Genomic DNA, 21,580 nt, shown 5'->3' on the forward strand with positions numbered 1-21,580 from the left:
TTTAAGGAAAAAATCTTCTACAGTGAGGGTGGTGAGGCACTGGCACAGATTACCTAGTGTTGTGGTTGATGCCCCATCCCTGGAGACTTTCAAGGTAAGTCTGGATCAGGCCCTGGGCAACCTGATCTAGCTGTGGTGTCCCTGTTCATTGCAGGGGTCTGGACTAGATGATTTTTAATGTCAGGAGCACATTTTTGTTCCTTTAAGTGACACAGCTAAAAATCGCATGGACAGCTTCCATTTCTTTATGTTAACTTTTGTCTCCAAGTACTGAAAATAAAGATGTTCCTATCAAATCAGATTTTGGTGGTTTCATTTCAGTGGCTACTGAACTTAGACTTCAGCTGTTCAAAAATAGAGAAATAAGGACTAGAAAAACTCTGAAGACTGAAAGAATCTGAAACACCTTGAAATGCTCAGCTGCCAGTGCAATTTTTAGCTGCATCAGTGAAAGCAATAAGAATATGCTGCTATACCTTATGGAAGGTCCAAACAATATATGGATTGTTCCAAGCAACACTTTAAAGTTGTTAGCATCCATTTTGACACTGATTACCTAGTTTCAGAATATCATTGAAAATAAATTTGCCCTTATTTGTTACATAGGTTTTCCTAACAAAATTGCTTTACATCCATACAGAATTCAGAGCTATGCATTTCTGGGTAGTTACTGAAGCCAGATTACCTAATTTCGACAAATTCAAATGGATGTGTGGACTAGAGTGCACAAGTACCTGCTGAGCAGTTGCATGCATTTAATAAGATGCTCGAATATTACAACATGGAAATGAGATAAGATATGAGAGGTATGTGTGCATGCAGCTGACATGGTTATGCCAGCCCCTAAATTATCATCCTTGTAAGAAGTGGTAGCAATTGTCTGAAATTTGCCAGGAACATTAATACTAGTTTTTATGTAGAAGGTGTTCAAATAGCATGGTGAAAACTCACGAGATGTGGGGAAACCTATTTTGCAACTCCTACAAAGGTGAGATGAGAACACAGCTAAGAGAGGAGAAAGTAATGAAGGCTCAGTGATACCTTCTGTATCTTCCTGAGAGGATAGCTTCAGTGACAGGAGAAACAGCTCAGAAGGAGACAGCCAGAGGCAAGGAGGCAAGCACAAAGATGGCCTGGACATGAGAAAAGATTGCTCTGTTCAGAGTTCACTCTGTGTTTGAAGATTTTTGTCTTCTTTCTAGCAGTGAAATGGAAAATGATCCTTCATGTAGCACCAGGGACGCATGCACATACAGGGTTATAAAAATGCATAGAAATCCTGGTACAGTTGACAGAAATTTTGAAGGAAAATTTGCAGTGAAAGCAGTCATTTAATTGAACAGCGATTGAGAAGGTAGGAGCTTTTCATTCAGCATGAGTTTCTTTTCTAAACCTCTACTTTGAAAAGGCATATAGCTGTTGCCTGTCAAGTAAATTGGACTGGTGTTTTGGAGCCACACATTTTTATGCACCAGTGGAGCAGAAATGAAAGCTGTCAATAATAGACTTGGCCATACAGGTGTACGCCCACTTACATTCTAATCTTTAGAAAAACTTATTCCATACCTCACTGCTGAGAGGTGAAACTACTGACAGAAATTGTATGAGCCTTCCACAGCCTGTGTGCTACAAGATCACATTTCCTCTTATCAGGCAAAAAGTTCTATTCTGTTTTATATTCTAAGGATGGGGAGAAAAGAAGTCCAAGCACTAAACACATTCAGTGTTTCTGTCAGTGCCAGACTCTGGCACTGGAGAACTTCCATGTGACATGAAATCAAAAGCTGCTCTTCTCCAGCAAATCAGGCTGTCACTCAGTTTGCTCCAATAAAAGATAAAGTAGAAAGTTGCAATTTCAGCAACTACACAAATGAAGTATCACATTACCAGTAGGCTTATGGCTGGGATTTAACACAGGCGCAAAGTCTGGGGCTAGCCAGTTCTTAGCATGTTTTTCAGATATGTTATATACACTGGAAACATATGGTCTTTGTAGTTTATTGCTTTTGAAAGGAACTTGCTCGTACTTTTCCTGAAATAGATGATATATATATAAAATATATATTTCCTGAAATACAGATGAAAGTGTATGAAAAGTACCATGGATGAACTGGAGTCTGATTCACAGAGATGCTCCACAGAGCAAATGAAATGCACCGTCCCTACATAAACGAGTGGGACTTAAATTTGCCAAAATATCCACTTAAAGAAATGTGTATTTGCAATTGTGATTTGTACTGTTTACTGCATTATTCTTTACATGAAGCAAGTTGAAGTAGATAATGCATTTAATTTTCATGTATCTAATGTTGTCAGTTGTGGTGCTTCCACTGTGGGAAGTTAGCAGCCCTTATTTTCATAGTATTTCTAGCCATAAAATGACAGTAAATGCCAGAGTTCAAAATGATAAGAATGCTCATAAAAGTAAATACAAAGAGAGGTTTGTATTCTTTATTTGGTATGTGTGGGAGATATGATTATAGGCAAAATTTCACAGATTATATTTTTTTAAATACATAGCAATAGAATATAGGAGAAGAATTCCTTGAGAGTAGCCCTGCTGAGAAGGACTTAGGGGTTCTGGTTGATGAAAAACTTAACATGAGCCAGCAGTGTGCACTCGCAGCCCAGAAGGCCAATGGTATCATGGCTTCAATCAGAAGAGGGGTGGGCAGCAGGGCAACGGAGGTGATTGTCCCCTCCACTCCACCCTTGTGAGGCCTCAGCTGGAGTACTGTGTCCTAGTCTGAGGTCCCCAGCACAGGAAAGATGTGGAGCTTTTGGAGAGGCTCCAGAGGAAGGCTGCAAAGATGTTCCAAGAACTGGAGCACCTCTCCTATGAAGACAGGGTGAAGAAACTGGGCTTGTTCAGCCTGGAAGAGAGAAGGCTGCAGGGAGACCTCATTGTGGCCTTCTAATATTTGAAGGGAGTTTATAAACATGAGGGAAATCAACTTTTTACAAGGGCAGATAGTGATAGGACAAGGGGAAATAGTTTTAAATTAAAGGAGAGGAGATTTAGATTAGATGTTAGGGGGAAGGTTTTTACTGAGAGAGTGGTGAGATGCTGGAACAGGCTGCCCAGAGAGGTTTTGGGTGCCCCGTCCCTGGAGGTGTTTAAGGCCAGGTTGGATGAGGCCCTGGACAATCTGATCTAGTACTTGATCTAGCGGTTGGCAACCCTGCCTCTGGCAACGGGGTTGGAACTTGATGATCCTTGAGATGCCTTCTACCCAAGCCATTCTATTATACTATGAACAGGGATCTTAGTTACAATCCATTGCCTTCCATTTTCACAAGAGGAGTCTTTTCTTCCTTTAAAGAATGTAGAAATACAAACAATTTTTAGCATAAGGGAGAGCTATTTTAGGTTGTTTTTACATCCTGCATTGTCACTACCCTAGGGATTATTTGCAGAGGGGGAAGAGATGCTGTGTTTGTGTGTGTGTACATGTGCTTTCACAACTGTATGGATGCTCATAAGCACATACACTGTTAGTTGGCCTGTCACATATATGTCCTGTCACTACACAATACCTCTGCAACTTGAGATTTAAATGATGAAGTATCTTATTGACTGAGGCCTTTTGACTAGGTGTTTGATATTTAAATGTTTCAACTTTTTTTAGTAATAAGACTTAATAACTTTGGCAAATTATCCTGTTAAATTACATGGCACTCAAGCTGGCAACCAGTTTTATCACCTACAAGTGACTGTTAGCAGAGCACATGCTCACATTCATTCACCATGAAGCTTATTCTAGTTAAGATCCTGTCAGGTGAATTATTTTGCAGCAAATTATAAACATCACTGTGATTACAGGGACCAAGCCTCTCCCTATTAATTTCTGCAGAACAGCAGCTCTGAGCATCGAAGTTGCCATTCCAATTAAATTAAAATTGGATTGCTGCGCTGTTTTTACAAGCAGTTGTATGAATAGCAAGAGTATGAATACCTGCTCTTGATGGGGAGAACGAACACAGCAGAAGGGGATTCTCAACAGTTCACATGTAGGCTAACTGAAGGGACTGATTATTTAAACTAGTTTCCAGAGTAAATAAAATCAGATAGTAGGGTGGATCTCACAACTCTTTGGGATGCTTCTCTTTCATAATTTGCTGCATATATGGAAAAACCTGCTGAAAATCCTCCCCTACTCTGAGGGACATACTGTGCCCCATGGAAGCAGACATGTATGCAGATCTATCGGACATGATGGCAGCTGTGAGAGCAGCATTTAGGGGTTGAGTTTGGTCTGAAGTGTAAACCCTGCCAATAACACACCTGGGATGAAAGTGTCAGGAGTGCAAAATGCATCATTTAAGCAATTCAGTCTTCCTTTCTCTGCTTCCCTACTGTTGGGGTACCTACTGAAGTAGGAAAAACCTTGGCACCGAGCAGAGAAATAACGTTTTCATAAATGAGCTATTTAGAGTGCTTTATTAAGCATTTTTTTTGCTATTTTTTTTTCTTTTGGTCTAACATGGATAACGCTTTATGCATTGTAAATTATTGCAGTGACTTTCAGCTAATATGTATATAGCAGTTATTATGTTAGCCTGCCTGGTCTTTGGAGTAAAATCTGAAGAAAACGCAGAGGTTGTTGTGTTATTCAAGTTGGATTGCATGACCAAGAGTACCAGCACCTCTTATCATCCAGAGGGGCAGCAATCTATACCAGGCCATTTGTACTGGTGTTTTTTTTGTTTGTTTGTTTGTTTGTTTTTTCAGAAATTATCTGGCTTCTATGAACAGATTGGGAAAATCTGATGTCAGAAATAGCATTTCTGCCAAGGTTCAGACTTTTCAGCCATTCTAAGATGAGAAATAGTTCTTTTAGCAACTGTAACTTCTTGCATGCGGTAGTCTGGAACACAGGAAGTTCCATACAAACACAAGGAAGAACAATTTATAGAGCTCTGGAACCTCTGCCCAGAGATGCTGTGGAGTCTCCTTCCCTGGAGATAGTCAAGACCTGCTTGAGCTCCTACCTGTACGGCCTACTGTAGGGAATCTGCTTTAGCAGAGGGGTTGAACTTGATGATCTCTAGAATTGCCTTTGATACTATGTCTGTATTTGTGACCCCCTCCTGTATCACTCCCCTCCATGTTTCTTGATTTGCTGTGGTCTCCAATTGTAAATATTTTTATTCTCCAGAATCATGAAACTGCTAATTGCAACTTTACAATTAGGGAGCTCTATGCTGGCTGAGAAAGTGTGGAAAGGAAAAACATGGAAGAGATATTTCTTAATTTTCTTGGTCTGCATTACTATATATTCATTTTTCATTAAATTGTAACTTTGGAAAAATTAGTTTCCCATTTTTTTTCCCAGAAGTTGGGAAGTGTGATAATTTTCACAAAGGTAGTTGAAGAGAATCAGATCGTAACAAATTTTTGCAATAATAACTGTTATCTGCTGATTTTAATCATCACTAGAATGTCAAAAAGGTTAAAAAATCCTCAACCCCCAATACAATAAAGCACAGATATTTGGCAAATGAGTGTAATATGTTTCTGTTCTGTGTTAGATCAGTCACAGTAGAAAACTGGTGTTTTATCTCACATTTGTATTTCTGCTGATAAGTGAATACCTTAGATCAAGCATTTTGCATGTCGCATACGCCTTCAAGGACAAACACAAAGGCTTCTAGTAGGACTCAGTATGCTCAGTAGTGCTGCAAAAACATCAGGAAATTTTGAAGAAATAAATAACTTGAGCCCCATCATTATGATAGTTAATAGCTTTAGGGATGGCACTAAAGCAGACAATATGGTCAGAATGAAGTCTCCATCTGTGTCTGTACTGTCAAGGGAAACAGTTTTACATCATTTCTTATCTCACTTTTGGTCCCTGTGACAAGTGGTCCATGAGGTGTTCAGATCTTGCACTGAACTGACTAATGAAAGATGATAGACTGGGAATTGATAAGTGAATTTAACTTTACTGTAAACCCTACAATGCAACTCCTCCTCTTATCCCTTTTATAATCATTCTTCTAGTATGATGCCCCTGAAAACCTTCCCGCATAACTAAAATTTATTTTTCACAGTGATTCAGAAGCGAGCAGAAAGGCAAGCAAAATGACACAGAGAGCAGGGGTAAATTAATGGGCTGTCAAAAAAGTATTCTCACTTGGAAGGATTTCAGGCTTCTCAGATCTGATGCTAACCCAGAAAAAAATCTTGACAAAACAGAATTCTATTAATTTTTCCATATATAAACAGGAGTATATTTATTGAAAGCTTTGCAGTAGATTTTTAATTCATAGCCAAAGTATTCATGTATATCATCCATTCCAGTGACAGGCAAACCCTAATACACTTCTTCTGATCCCTGAGCCCAGAGGTCAAGAAGATTACTCACGTGAGTGAAGTCATATGCATACTTAAATGTGAACACAGTGGGAGCCAGAGTTTAATGATCTGTTTTACTCTGGGTAAGAACTTTGCAGACTGCTTTGAAATAGTCTAAGCTGTCTGCAAAGAAAACCACAGAAAAAGCAAACCAAACAAACCTCCTTTGACAAGCAGACCCCGTCCCCTTCTCTAAACCTCAACAAGGATGTGTTACAAGGTTGCCAGTATATCTTGGCAAAAATCACCACTCATAAAGTATTTCCGCGGTAAGTTGTTATAACTGTTTGAAGGCCTAGCTGCAAAACAGAAAAATCTCACCAAAGAAGACAAATCAACTTTTGAAAGTTGATTACCACTTTTTCAAGACCACACCCATGACTGTGTAAAGGTAGAAAACTCTGATCCTGCTTTTGAACCAACTTCGCTTTTCAAGAAGCAGTAGTTTAATCTTTCTTCTTCCTTTGGAATCTTCTTCTGGAACCTCCTGTATTACTCTCTTGTGCCATTTTATGTTCTCGGTTTTTTTATCCTCAAATTTTTCCTCCATTCTCTGCAGCATTCGGGCTCTGGACTGATGTCGTTGAATTATAACAAGGAGCTCACATTCTCCTAAATCCCTAAACCTTACTATTTGGATAAACTCTGACTGGGTGTTTAGCAGTTTGAAAATTAGGTACAATGTCTAAGCAATGAATCTCACTTTTTTCTCCATTAATTCCAGTCACCAGAAAGGGAACCACCACAAACATGAATGCATTTGGACCATGAATGGGATGTGTTACTCTCTAGAGTGGCTCCAAAGAAAGTAGGGAAAACTAGCTGAGATTTGATAGATGCATAGGATTTTATAATAAAAGGTCAGATTAATCCTATCAAACATGATCGAACAAGTATAAATTTCTAGATGTGCATAAATACAGGTCTTAAACTTTTCTCCTCCTTGAATAGGTTACCTATTTGAACCTGATTTAAAAGGATGGCAGTTCTTTCTGTTCTTCCTAGCATTCTCCCAGTACTAAGTCAGTTTAAGGAGGGTGAAATACTGAAACAAAGCATAAAGTTCTCTTATTTATGTAACGTTAGTGTGGCGGAGGTAAACTCTGAAGAGGATGAGGAGATTCATAAACCTGAACTCAAACTGGATCACTTATCATTTGCTGACAGTTGGGACATACAGGCTAAGAAAACAGCTGTTGTTTATTTTAGTGAAGAACCAGGGCTAGATCTTTGTGAAAAATATTTTTATTCTCTTTTTTTTTTTCATTTTTACTTTTTAGTGGTGAAAATTAAGGGGGGAAAGAAGGAAAATTTGCTCTGAAATGACTATACTGCAAAAACTTAAAGAAAAAAGGGGGTGGGTCTTGGCTGAAATCAAGCTGACACCTTTTAAAGTCATTTTCATTAAAAAAAAGACCACCAAAAACAACTGAGTTAAATACTTCTAGTGTATTATTTTGCAAGTGTTCAATATTTGGAAAATACTCCACTAGAATGCTTCAAATTAATATCTTTTTCCCCTTGTTTTTGGAATGGGTAGGAATGGGAGCTGGCCGTGTGTGCATCCATTCTGAATTTCTCGACAAGGGCTTATGAGAAGTATTAGAGTTCTGTAAATGAAAATTCTGCTCTCCCCTTGATCCACAAATAGGTAAGAGTAGGAGTTTATAGTCTCCCAAATGTTGAATTTTTGAAAGAATGAGTCAGCCCTCCTACAGATTTCAAAACAATTAGTTATGAGGAGTTTACAGTAAGTTTGCTGGATAATAAGACTATATGTTTCATTTAAGTGTGTAGAATTATCTTGCACTTTTATACATATGATTAGACTGACCACACGTGTGCACTGAAATAATTGCAGAAATTATGCCAGGGATAGTGCTAATTAGGCTGTGAGTAGGTCCTCCTCTGTTACATGTTCTACTCAAATAAAGCAGTGCTTACATCAGCCCAGCAAATTTCAAGCAAGCTCTTTGTTCTTCTAGTTCATCTTTTGCAGTATGTCTAAATGTGCGCTTTATCTTAGTTTAAAATTTAATCCTTCAAAAATGGCATTTCTGGAAGGCAGCAAACAATAACTAATCAAAATATGGAAGTTTTCAGCCAGATTAGTTTACCACTAGCAGGACCCTAAAACTGCTAACTTCTGCTAGAGAAAAAACAAACAGATATTAAACTCACAAGTTTGAGCTGCTGAAACAAACAGTTGTATGCCTGCTTTTATTTCTTTTTCTGTCTCCATACTTTGCCATTCTATACTGATTTTTAGTATAAGCCATGGGAAGTTAAGTTTCTTGAGTTTCATTTTGACTTGGATTCACTCCTCAGAGCTGAGTAATTATGCTCTACACAGGTGCAGTACAACATTTTTGAGAATATGAAATGAAACCCATATGTGTCTTCCAAGTTCCAGCTACCACCTACCCTTACTCTTACATAACATACTGAGACTGCTGGAGTAGGATGTATAAATCACCCTCAGACTTATCTAAACTTTCCTTCTCCAAGACTCTAGGCATGGGCTCACTGGAGAACACATCTCTCCAGTCATCACAGCTACACTGTCCACTTTCAGTACTGGTAGAGGGAGGACATACTTCTGAGGCCAGCACATACTTGTCAATGTACAGTGAGTAGGGCTTAAAAATTACTTGTTCTTAATATGCAAAAAAATGTTAAAAACATTGAACGCCATGTTGAAAAACTATGTTTTGTAGCTGAGAATTTGCTCTATCGATAGTGTTATTGTGCTCCTTGTATCTGTGGAAGTTTCCATGGAAATAAATTGGAGGCATTATTTTCAGAGCAACCTGCATGATATTTGTTCATGACCTCCTATAATGTTTAGGGTATTATTTTTCTAAGGTGTTTCTGAGGATAATCTGCCTTATAGGACCACTACTGTTTGTAGAACCAGTAGGTTTTAAATATTAGATGTGAGATCATTTATGCTGATGCTTATTTTGTCAAAATAAAAATTGCTCCAATATTAACTTTCAAAACAACAGAAATTCAGTGATCTTAACTGCTGTGAAATGGCACCACAAAGATATCCAAATTTTTTTAAATTTTATTTTAAAAACATACTTATAAATAATAAGTGTATAGTCTAGATAAAGGTTCCTTTAGTGCATATTTCAATCTACGAACAAGATACCCTGCTTCAACAATGAGGAATTTCCACTAAACTGTACTGTTCTGGTCATTTAAAATATACCAAGACAGACAATGGCAAGCAAACTCAATATCAGATATGATCATAGGGTAAACACGGGCTATATGCATTTTCAAGTTACTGTATGTTGCCGTTGTATTTTTAGATAATAAAATCAGAAATATTTTGAAGTAGGCATTAAAAAGGGGGGAAAAAAAAAACATTTTCACGTAGCAATGTTGGAATTGTTTAACACAGAATACTAACTTAAGATTGAAAGTCCCAATGGGCAAAATCAAAACAAAACAAAACAAATCAAAAACCAAAGCAGTATGTATTAAAGGGGAGGAAATAGATTTTTCATAAGGTTGTTTGCTTGTGATGAAAAAACTTACTTAAAAGACGCAGAAAAGGAGAAGAGATTGGAATGCATTTCATGGATTACATTTTCTCTGAAAGAAAACAAAATAGATATGTTGTAAGTTTGTCAAAATAAATATAGATCTATCATTCTAGTTTCTGCTGCTTAATCTTACTCTTGCACGTTCTTAAAAAGCAAGATCTATTGCTGCATATGTAAACAGAAATACATTTGCCACATATTTGCCTTTTGTAAGGAAAATATATGCACTCAGTGCATAGTTTTCTTTATCATTTTTGGTATCTGTGAAAGACATTAAAAATGTCCTCTTTAATTTATTAAACCTCTGGGTACTGAAATATTGCATAATTTTAACCCTTTGATTCAATGCAGAAGTAGAACAGCTTTAAGAGAATGATTAGCCCATCTTAAAGTCACAGATTACATCAGTTTATACCCAGTACATCTTCTGACTGAACTCTGATTTTTTTCAGTGATGTGCTTACATTTGATATAATTTCCAACATCTACTATTTAACTATTAAACATACAAAAAATGCCCTAATGAAAAATATATACCTTGGCTTCCTGATTGCAGTAATATATTAATTTGGAAAGCTAACTTCTCTCAAGGGCATAGATTTAAAAACAAACCAAAATGTAAATAAAAAAGAAAAATAATATTAATGAAAGGAAAACAACCAGCAAAAAGAAAAAGAAAAAAAAAGGAGCAGCAACCACCAAACAATAGCTGGCTCGGGTTTGTTTTTATTGGGTTGCACTGTAAGTCATGTGCGGGTTTTATTTAAGTTTTGCGCCTAACAATTTTTCTTAGCCAAACAACCTTGACAGTGTCCCTTTAACTTATTCATAGGAACATCACAATGAATTTATTTGCATCCCTAAGTATTTCAGGGACGTACAGCTTCTTCACAAAATCTTCTATGCCGAACTTCAGAATAAGCATCACTCTTCGTTCTGACTGATTGATTGATGGGCCCGTGAGCCCAGTTACTCTTCTGACAAGCTACATTTGCAGGAGCTCCGTCTGGGTAAATAAACAGGTCAGTGAAGTGGGAAGTATGTGGCTTCATAGTGCAAGTAGACTATTGTTTCACCACATGATTACTTAGAGTATATCAGGTAACCAGACATCAGAACTGGACATTAGTTAACCATGAGCTCTCTGGAGTAGGGAGAACAGCTTGTGCCAAACAAGTTATTAAATGATAGTTAATACAAGATTCTGAGAAATAATTTGAATTCATGAACTTATCAGGCATTATTTAGATGTAAGTTTTTCATTAGCATTTATATTTGCCAAGCATCTCTTTTGCTTTTCATGTGTGCTACAGATAGGTTCCATTTCTTTCTGTGAATGTCAGCAATCATTGGCATCGTGGTTAGTACCAATCTTGTACTTGTAATGACTCTTTCCATCTTAAGGTCCTCTATGAGAGGTCTGGAATCTTTGACTAAGTTGATCTCCAAGTTCCTTTCAGGCAGTGCCATAAAAATGGAAAAGTCATGCTGTGTTTAATTAAAAAAAAAGAAGCGTTGGTATCTCTTATGTATGACTAATGGCATTTTCTTTTAAATTGGAAGACAGATACAGCAAGGCTGGACCAGATCCTCAGTTGATAATTTGCATTTATTAAGGGTCTAGCATAGGGAGTCTGCCTATGGAATTATGATTGCATTTATTTTTTGTAGTTAATGCGCACAGTTTGACTTAGGTACTTCAATCACTGCACTGTTTCAGTAATGAATATCATCATTGATAACTACAAATTATGGCTCCAAGTAAAAGAGAGACACTTTCATATCCTTCTTCAGGCTTTATTAAACTTTTCTGACATTTAGAAAATGTGGTTTGCTTTCCTACTCTTATGCATTAGTGATTTAGGAGAACTCAAATGGGATATATTTGCGCTGTGCATAATCATGGTTCAGGGAGCAATATATTCAATGAATCCATTTAGAGGTAAGTAATTCTTCTGAACAATATATTTCAAATGAGAGTGTGCCTGCACTATGGATGTCAACAATCCAGCTTTGCTTTTTCTTCTTGTCTGTGCCAACATTGCTTTTCTGCTCCTTTCCTGTAAACTGAAACACAGTAAACTGTGTTTTCATTGGCATTTGCCTTCTCTTCTCAGGGCTCTTTCAGTTTCAGTGGGATGTCCCCATAGCAATGTGAAACAGTCAAGGAGATAAGATGCTGTAAATACATAAACAAGTAAAGGTGTATCTAAGCACTTGTCCCACTACCTGAGCTGTGTAGAGAAACTGTAATTCTGGCTAAGGGAAGCAACTGAGGACTCTTGTGGGATGGAATATGCAGTTTAAAGCTGATTATCATTGATAAAGAAGAATCATTGAAGTTAAAACTTATTTTGCTGAACTTTTGCAATTGCTTATTGCTAAAATGCTTTTAGAGGAGTGTTTAGAGTACAACTAGAAATAACTCAGTAATTCTAGATTGTGTCCAACGTCTCACTTCATCACAAGGTCAAGGATTACAAGATCACCAGGCTACATTATCTGTTCTTTTTTTAGATCAAAAGATCTAAAGGTATAAAAAAAATGTTACATAGAGACTTGCTAATTAAACCAGTAATTTACGCAGTAGAGAAATGGAAGAATGTTGAGAAGTAGTCTAGTTTTTTGTCTGCCTCAGACTAAGGTCAAGGTCACACCTGGCAGACACTTGCCCAACAGTTTATTTAAAATACATGACAATGGAGGTTTTGAATCTTTCTGAGATCAGATACTCTATTGGTTAACTGTCCTTGTCTATAGAAAGCTTTCCTAAAAATGTGCTTATCTTCTTTCTGCAACTTAAGTTATCTTCACACCCCATTCTGGCCCTCACAGATATCAAAGACAATCTTTTCCTTTTCTTTTTTTTCTTTTTTTTCCCCTTTGCACTACTCCTATACGGGCTTCCTCAGACTTATCTGGATTAAAAGCCAGTACTTTGAGCTCTTCCTTGCAGGTTCACGTTCTCCGGTTCTTTGAATACTTTATTTACTTTTCTCTAGACCTTCAGTTCATGTATATCTGTCTCTCTCATACTCATGCAAAGGCAAGGCACAGTATTTAAATGTAGGCTTTGGTAGTTCTTGTAGCTGCTATAAATTATTTGAAGTTTCCTGCAACTATTTACATTCATAGAGCCAGCTATGTTGCTTGTCTCATGCCATAGCCTGCCACTGATTTTCAACTTGTGTCTCACTGTACTGCTGCCTCATTGCTTGTCCCCCTCAGATGACAGTTTCTGCCCAATTATATCTTTAAGTGATCCTGTTTGAACTAAAGTCTGGGTTATCAACATTCATTTTTCTAGTTTGTCATCAGTGCAATTCCTGTACTCCAGCATACTTGTTGTTGCTTGATATGGTGCTGCGTACAAGCTCAATATTTCACCATTGTGTTACTTAAAAAGAAGATGAGAAAAAAATCTTTGAATTTGGCAGCAAAAGGTTGAACAGGTGAGGCTGGCTGTTGAACACCAGTGGTAGCTGAGCCTGCCAGACTATTTAAACAACTGAGTAAATCAGCTGCTGCTGAGCTTGGGAGAAGGGAAGCAGCCAAGTGTGTAAGCTCAGTCTGCTGTTGCAACTTCAGTCTGGTGATATAGAAAACAAAATGTAAAAAAAGAAGGCAAGAAGATATTTATGGCTTTTGGTTAAAATCAAAGTGATTAACAATTTAAACTTACTAGAGTTATAATAATAATAAATAATATTTTGCACTCATTTGAACATGGAATTAATCAATCCCCCTGAAGAATGTTATCTGGAAGCAGGTTAGTAGAGAGATGCTGAACTGTAAGGATATACCATAAATCACAGTTGAAGTGAATTTACTCACTAAAAAAAAATGGTTGGGATTCTTAGTTTTCAACGCAGTGGACATAGTTATATCTCCAGTTCATGGTTAATTAAAATACCTTTGAGAAAAATACCTTATTGTTTAAAATGTTTACTATTTTCTAATTTCTTTGGCATTTCTTTGTATTTGCATGGAGGAAAGTATCTGTTGATGTTTTCTCTGTTCAATAGGGACAATAATTATTGTGACTTGTCAAATAACAACATCTATTAGGGAAGAAGTGGTTGCTAAGTTAAAAAACATCAAACATTATTAACAGCAAATTATAAATAAAAAATGGTTTTCAAAAGCTGCTCCTACTCATTAGAACTAAAAGACATTTTTTCTTGTTTAATGAAGCATACACAAGGATTTATGCAGAGTTTTGCCATATGCCCTCAATGAGGGGCATTGCTCTGTCCAAACAAACCCATTTTCTTTCTGTTGTTTACCAGCACTGCTCTTCCTTCCTGTTGGAAGAGGGTAGGAACCCCATTGCAGCACTGGCTGCACAGCATTGCTGTACCCATGCAGCCTAGACTGTGCTAATTTGTTTCTACATGAGAACAGCTGCACTGGGGCAGACCAATGCTCTGTTCATTCCAATAAGCAGTCTCTAATAGCAGCCATGAACAGTTGCCAAGGAAAAAGTAAGAGCAGGGCAATTTTATATTTTTATATAATATAGCCTCTACATATTTGCCGCATCTGCTTGGCGGCCTTACAGGCCTGCTCTCCTTACGTTAGTCCACACTTCCCGTAAAACCTATTTTAGGACTGGAGGCTTGTTTGACATCTTGCAGTCATCGCACACCAAAAAATTTCACTTCATACATTCTCAAATGGAGGTTTGTTCACGATGTACTAAAAGAAGGGTGGATGTTTCATTGGACAGTCATTGACCTATAAAATTTTTACCTCTGCTCAGTTTCCCCTACAATGTACGTATGTGTAACATTTGCCATGAGTACATGGGGATTAATGAAGTAATCACTGTTTATTTTTAGCATTTTATTTTTATGCATTTTATTTTTAACTTTCTGACATTTGTACAGGTGCGTATTTACCTCTGTGCTGATTCTTTGCCTGGTGCTTAAGTATCACTGTTTTTCACTTTCTGTTTATTACCAATTTCTGACCCATCTTAGTTTAGGGATGAACAATTTTACATCACCTTCATAAGAAGTGCCATCTCAAATCATACATCCCTCCTCATTACTTACTTTTAAACTTCACTGACAGCCTTCCTTGTTTCAAGTAAATCCAGTTCAGTTTCTTGATTTTAGTCTTTTCTTCCCTGTTTTTTTCACCAGTGTGCAGGTAGCTGGTACAAGGTGAAAAGAAGCCTGGCTGTTGAAACCAACTCATGGAAATAATAGGAAATGCAATATTAACTGCACAATTTATTCAATTTGAGCATAATAAATATGAAAAATATACAGTAAAAAAGGCAGTATAATCATTGTCTCAATATTTGCTAATTCAGCATTTTGTCTCAATCAGGTAAGAGCCTTCAAAAAATAAAATAAAAATTAAAAAAAGCAAATCACAAAGTCTCTGCTTGTGAAACTGTAGATGCATCAGCATCTCTTAAGGTATGTACACTTCAATTTGACAAGATTCTTAAGCTCATGCTTAATTGAGAAGGACTGGCTGATTGCAAGTGTATTCTCCTATGCACTTAAAATTACATGCATACTTAAACATTTAGATGAACCAGGACCCTCCTGAAACTAATTAATTGGAACAATAAAATCAAAAAAATATTAGATAATATGGTCAGGAATCATAAGGTACCTAAAAATCAACAAAACAATAGGTATATGTTCAAGTCCTGTAAAGGCGCTGGTTCTAATTCCAATTGACTGAACAAAAAACACGAAGGGAATTTATACAATAGGTAAAAGAAAAAGTATTATTGTTTGTGAATTAGATGACAGAAGAGATATGTAAACTTCTAATTAGTTTACATAGTAACTAATTGCATATAGAGAAAAAAATAGGTATACAGAAGTAATTTGCAAGGATTTTAAAACAATGTGGTGGTAAATAACTCATACATAGAGTTAAAAAATATTGACCAAGTATTTTAGGCATACAGCCTGTGTGCATGTATTATCAAGTGTTTAATACTTTTTTTTCCTACAAGGTGCATGAAAATTTTATACTATATGACATACTTTCTCACTGATTTTTGTTCAGTGTTTATTATAGCTTGTTTATTATTACAGATTTTGCTCTGAGTTCCAGCAGGTATATCGCCACTGTTTTGCCTATTGTCTCATATGTTCTAGCCCAAAATTAATGTCTTTGTCTTTGTCTAATGGGTTTGTTCAAACAAATCCAGTGAAATCAATGGGAATATTGCCTACATCAGGATTAAGTTAGGAGTTGCCTCAAGCAATCATCATGAATTATAACTTAAAATTATATAAGCACAGAATTTAAAAAAAAAAATCAGATTCCTTATTTTTCATGTAATTTTCACATGAGATAAAATTCACATTAGTGACTACTCATTTTGTATATTTAATAAGCTCTTTAAATCTGTTAGTCTCCTTAAACCACGATTCTCTCTTTGCATTTGTCAACTGTTTATGGGCATTTGGCCTGGTTCTGTGATGAATGGGATGGGGGACCCACAGACCCACGCTCCGGGAAAGGGAAAAGGGAAAAAAAAAAGGGTAGGGAGATGGGCCTGAGAGCAAAAACAGCGGCAGCAATCTGAGGAGAAACAAACTAATTTACTAAATAAGATATTGGAATGCAAAACAGCACACTATAATAGAATATAATTACAGTTTAAGCTGATAAATCCAATACGATGAGAGAGAATGTCCGAAAATCAAGGTAAGACGGCTGGGTAGCGAGATGCTGCCAGGACGAGAGACGGGCAGAAAGAGAGAACAAGGTCTCATGATGTGTGAGTTTTTATCTTTCCCTCTGGCTGGAAAACGGTAACAGGGTCACAAAGTCCCCTGGGGAATGTAGTAGTCCTTCTCTTCTGAGAACCAGGTACATCCACTACATGATGTTATGATGTGGAAGACCAATAACCAAAAATCATAAAACCATGACACATTCACATGAAAATTAATATTTTCTAGTAAAACTACTAGAGAACATAGAGTAAGACAATCTGAGCTTCACATTCATGTTTGTATTTTAGCAGAAAAATATCTGCTGTGATTCTAAGAAAGCCTTAGAAGGCAAGAAAACTGCTGGAGCTAGGCCCTTAATACATTCTTGTCACTTACCTTCTCCTTCAGAAAGGCTTTCTGAGACTCACCCTTAAAAATACAAAAAGTTGCATAAACTGTTTCTTTTGCCCAACTATGTGTCTTTGAAGACTACAATTTTGTCTTCAGAGATAAGTCATAAGTTCCCACAAAGGGCTGGCTCTCCCTCAAGAGTAAATACTCAGATGAAGAATAAACACTGCCCTTTGACACAGGGTGGTTTTCTACCAGTGATTACAAACAGAAAACCAGCAAAGAAATCCTCTGTCATCTTTGTCAGTAGAGAAACACTGGAGTACCTTGTGTGGTTTGTTTCTGTGATTGTTTTGGATCACACATAATTACCAAACTTCTGATGCTCTTTGAAGTGAACTCTCCATCACCTCAATAATAAGATCAGTAGGTGAGGGATCTGGTTTAAAAAACAAACTAACAAACAACAGCAAAAAACAAACAACCCCCCCAAAACATTATTTGCTTCAACCTTGCAACACCACAGATTCAAAAATTTTGTTAGTAGTTATATTAATGAGCAAAGTAAGCTCCTGAACCTCAGTGGGACTTTGCTGGAAAACCGACCACCTTGGAATGTTTCTGAAAGTGGTGATTTTGCATCAATCCTTTTACACAACTGTCATAATATAGTTTAAAACTTCAGGTAACATCATTTCAATAAACTACATATCTCGCTTTGGATTTTGTTTTTATTTTTTTACTCACTAGCTCTGTCTATAAATTCTTGAAACTGTTTTTACTGTGCTCTGGGAAGATATCATCTCTATTTGTGATGTGTTTTTCTTATGATCTAATGGGTAAGAGGGAGGATTTTAAATTGTGGATGAACATTTTTAGTAGATCTACTATGTAATGCTTTAGGAATTTGGGGTATAGATATCTCTGGAACCAGGTTTTACTGGAGAGTCTGTTCCTTCCCTTTTCCACTGTGATGTTAGCATTGAGCGTGAGACTGTCAAAAAAACATGGAAATTGTTGTTGTCATTATGTATACATAATGACAGTGTTACTGCAGTTAACTGCAAATACATTCCCTTCTGCACCAGTTGACTTCAATACTTTTCTACCAGTGTGTTATTGGAAGATATATAAAGATAGATTATATATTTACCTAAACTAAACACAAAACAGATGAATGAAAATACTGAGTGTTTTTGAGTGACATCCCAAAGATGAGCGAGAGAAATGTAACCGAGACTGAAAATAGCTGATTGATGTGTCTTTGCTAGCAGTAAAAGAATATAAAGCCATGCACATGAAACATAAGAATGAGTGGTGGGAGACTTCTATTGTAAAAGTTTGGACACGGCAATTAATCTAAGACTGTCAGAAGGGCACTGTGACTGCTTGTGTGCAGCTATCTCAGTACCAGGGAGCCAGAGCTGGCTGCAGGGGGAACGTGCAGAAGATGAATAATCCAGGCCTGTTTCAAACTTCAGAGCACCATTGTGCTGGGCTGACATTCATTAGCAATACACTTTGTGCTAATGGTTAGCTCTGACTCATTATCAATCACTATCACTAAGTATTCAAACAGATGGTCCTTAACGATCATATCCCACATTAGCTGTGGCGTAGAGCTGCACTGAGTGGGTGCAGCGCCATTAGTGCTGGAGACTGTGGTCCTTACAGTTCTCAGTTGCTGGGGCTGCAGAGCAAGGCTCCTATCCTCTCAAATGACAGAAGCTGAAGGGGCCGACCTTGCTTTTCGCTATTATCCCTTGATGACATTTGGAATTTTGTGCTCCTTGCTCTCTCCTCAAAAGACAAAAGAGGCAGGTCATGTTCTATCTCCTCCACAAACCTTTTCTGCTTGTTCTGTGTCTTAGTCTTAGATTGCAGACTTCACTGCTTCCACATTTTGCTGTACCTTTTTTTGTACTTACACTACATGTTTCCCTTCAGCCCTTTGCAGTTATATATTATTTACATACTTTTATGTATGTATATATATATAATCTATATATAAAAGCATAGTTGTGTTACAAAAGCTTAGCTATAGTATGCAGCTTAGCTGTTGCAAAAAATGTTTGTGCATTGTCTCTGGTTATGCTATTTGTAGCGCTACAGTGTTCCAAAGTGCTTATTCAGTACAGCTCCTCGTGCTATTTTGGAGTCCTTAATGTATCATTTCAAAGCAAGCAGATATTAATTTTGTCTTTTTTACTGTACTTCTGTTAATGAATTGATCAGGACTCTGCTTAAGTTACAGGGAAATCTGCAGTTCAATATTATGTCCCCAAATGATGAGGACATTGAAGCAACACAACATGCTCCCCATCCTTTTCATAAAGATCTATTTTATGGATAGTTTTCCTATGAACTGTATATTTTACATTGAATAAGATATACTATATAAAAGTCTATATTACTGCCTATGTTAATGAGTGAAATGAAAATTCTTCTTTTTTTAAAAAAAAAACACAACGTAACTAAAAATCAACATTGGCCAACAATTTTATTTCTGAAGTTCTGTTAATGGGAAACAACAGGTAACTCTGAATTATGGATCTTTAATCTCACTGCAGGGTCAAGTGACACAAACTATCACATTGTTTTATATGCCAACAGAACCCTGGTGAGGTAGAATTATAGGCTCATAACTCAAGAGTTTTCTTGATTTTTATCTGACATTATATAAGATCTAATGTTCAGCACGGCCTCCAGCTCCTTCACTGCTCAATCAGCAGCTCCATTTCTTCTCCCTTTGCATCTGTTCCTTGCTTGTATCTATCTAAACATTGCTTCATTTTTCATGTCTGCACTTGTACTTATATATTTAACAACTATTCCTTTTCTTAATACTAGGAGTTTTATATATATATGCACACACACATAAATTTATCAGGGAAATGTTAAGCACAGTTGGACAGTCATGTAACACAGTAGTTTCCACTGAAATAACTGAGATCGAAGAAATATCTTAGGAATTCAAAGCAAATATAGCTGTTCCAATTCTAGCAAACTGTACACAGACAGAGAAGTATGGCCTTGTCACTACGAAAAGCACAGAACTCAGAAGAGATGGCTACGATAAATGTTTTCAATGTACAGGATAAGGAAAGCATGAAAATAAGAATATGGCAAAAAATGCCGAGTCAGTGTGAAAAGGAACTGACAGAAGTAAAAAAACTGACAGTCATGAGATGAAAGAGGCAGGCTTCCAAATTAATTAATTGTGTATGTACTGAATCTGCTTAAGAGCACTGTGTTTGCTCTGAAAGAAAGAGCTGAAAGTATGTGAATACTTCAGGACATTTGGTAGAGAGGCTGAAAACTAAATAAAGGCTATTCTGGCTCTTCATAATCTCATCAGATCACACAAGTTCAGGTAGGCATGAACTGGCTGCCCACTGGGTTTAAGGGAGGAGGAGAGCAGTGATGTTCTGTCAACTTTCCAGCAGAAGATGGATGCAAAAACAGAATTAAAATGGCACTGAAAAAGTTTTGTTAAGATGATAATACCTGAATTATTTCTCCAGCAGCTGCAGGGAATGGGATTTAATGATGCAAAAGATCCTTCACAGTCATTATTTACTAAGTTCACTTACAAAGCTTTAAAAAACCTTATAAGAGAATGTACTTATTGTCAAAGAGTACTGAGTAAGGTTTCATACAATTTAGTTAGCTATCTTAAAAGAATAACTGTCTGTGTTCGAATATGGAGCAGAGAGCATCTTGCTGCTATGTAATGCTGCCTTTGTGGATACAGGAAAGGTTATGATGTTTCTGAGGAAACCTCAACACTTTCATTATTTTTAGTGGAATACATCTGCAGAAGTGAATTCCTACTCAGGCTTTTAGGACATTTTCAGAGATAGTTAAGTTTGGAAGTGTAAAATACTTCTGCCCTATTCATTTTTTAAGAAATCCCCTTTGAAATTAAAGAGAAGAGGAAATAAAATTTGTATAGATTGAGGAGAATGCATCTTAGTGGAAATAAAGAGTAACTTGATATTCCAGGCTGAAAAACAGCCTTTGAAATATTGATCATGAAGGCAGGTGATTTATACTCTCAACAGAAATGCTCTAAGAAAATCAAACTATTAGGTAGTTAACACCAAGGCATCCATGAAAAAGATGTTTTTCCTGTCCTACTGACTCACTATTAAAAAAAAGAAAATCAATGTAAGATGTTATTTACAAAAAAAGAAGCTTTTATTCTTACAGCCTGATATCAAGTCTGCGAAAGATGTTCTTAAAATTCCACTGACTTAATTCTGATCTTTATCCAGATATAATTCAGATGTACCTCCCTAAATATCAGTAGTGTTATGCTAGTTTCAAATGAATGATAAGAAAAACTTGGTTTATGATGGAAGCTAATCTTGGCTGCCTCAATTTCTTCAACTCTCCTACTTCCACTAAAAGTTCAGCCTCAGTAGTTAGTGATCTAGCCCTGGCATGGGAAAATAAGGCCATAATTACGTAGAATCATAGAATCATAGAATCATAGAATTAGCTAGGTTGGAAAGGACCTACAAGATCACCTAGTCCAACCATCCACCTACCACCAATAACCCCACTAAACCATGTCTCTCAACGCTATATCTAAACGTTTCTTGAACACCTCCAGG

The sequence above is a fragment of the Numida meleagris genome, chromosome 4 (assembly GCF_002078875.1).
Source record: "Numida meleagris isolate 19003 breed g44 Domestic line chromosome 4, NumMel1.0, whole genome shotgun sequence".
NCBI classification, from domain to species: domain Eukaryota; kingdom Metazoa; phylum Chordata; class Aves; order Galliformes; family Numididae; genus Numida; species Numida meleagris.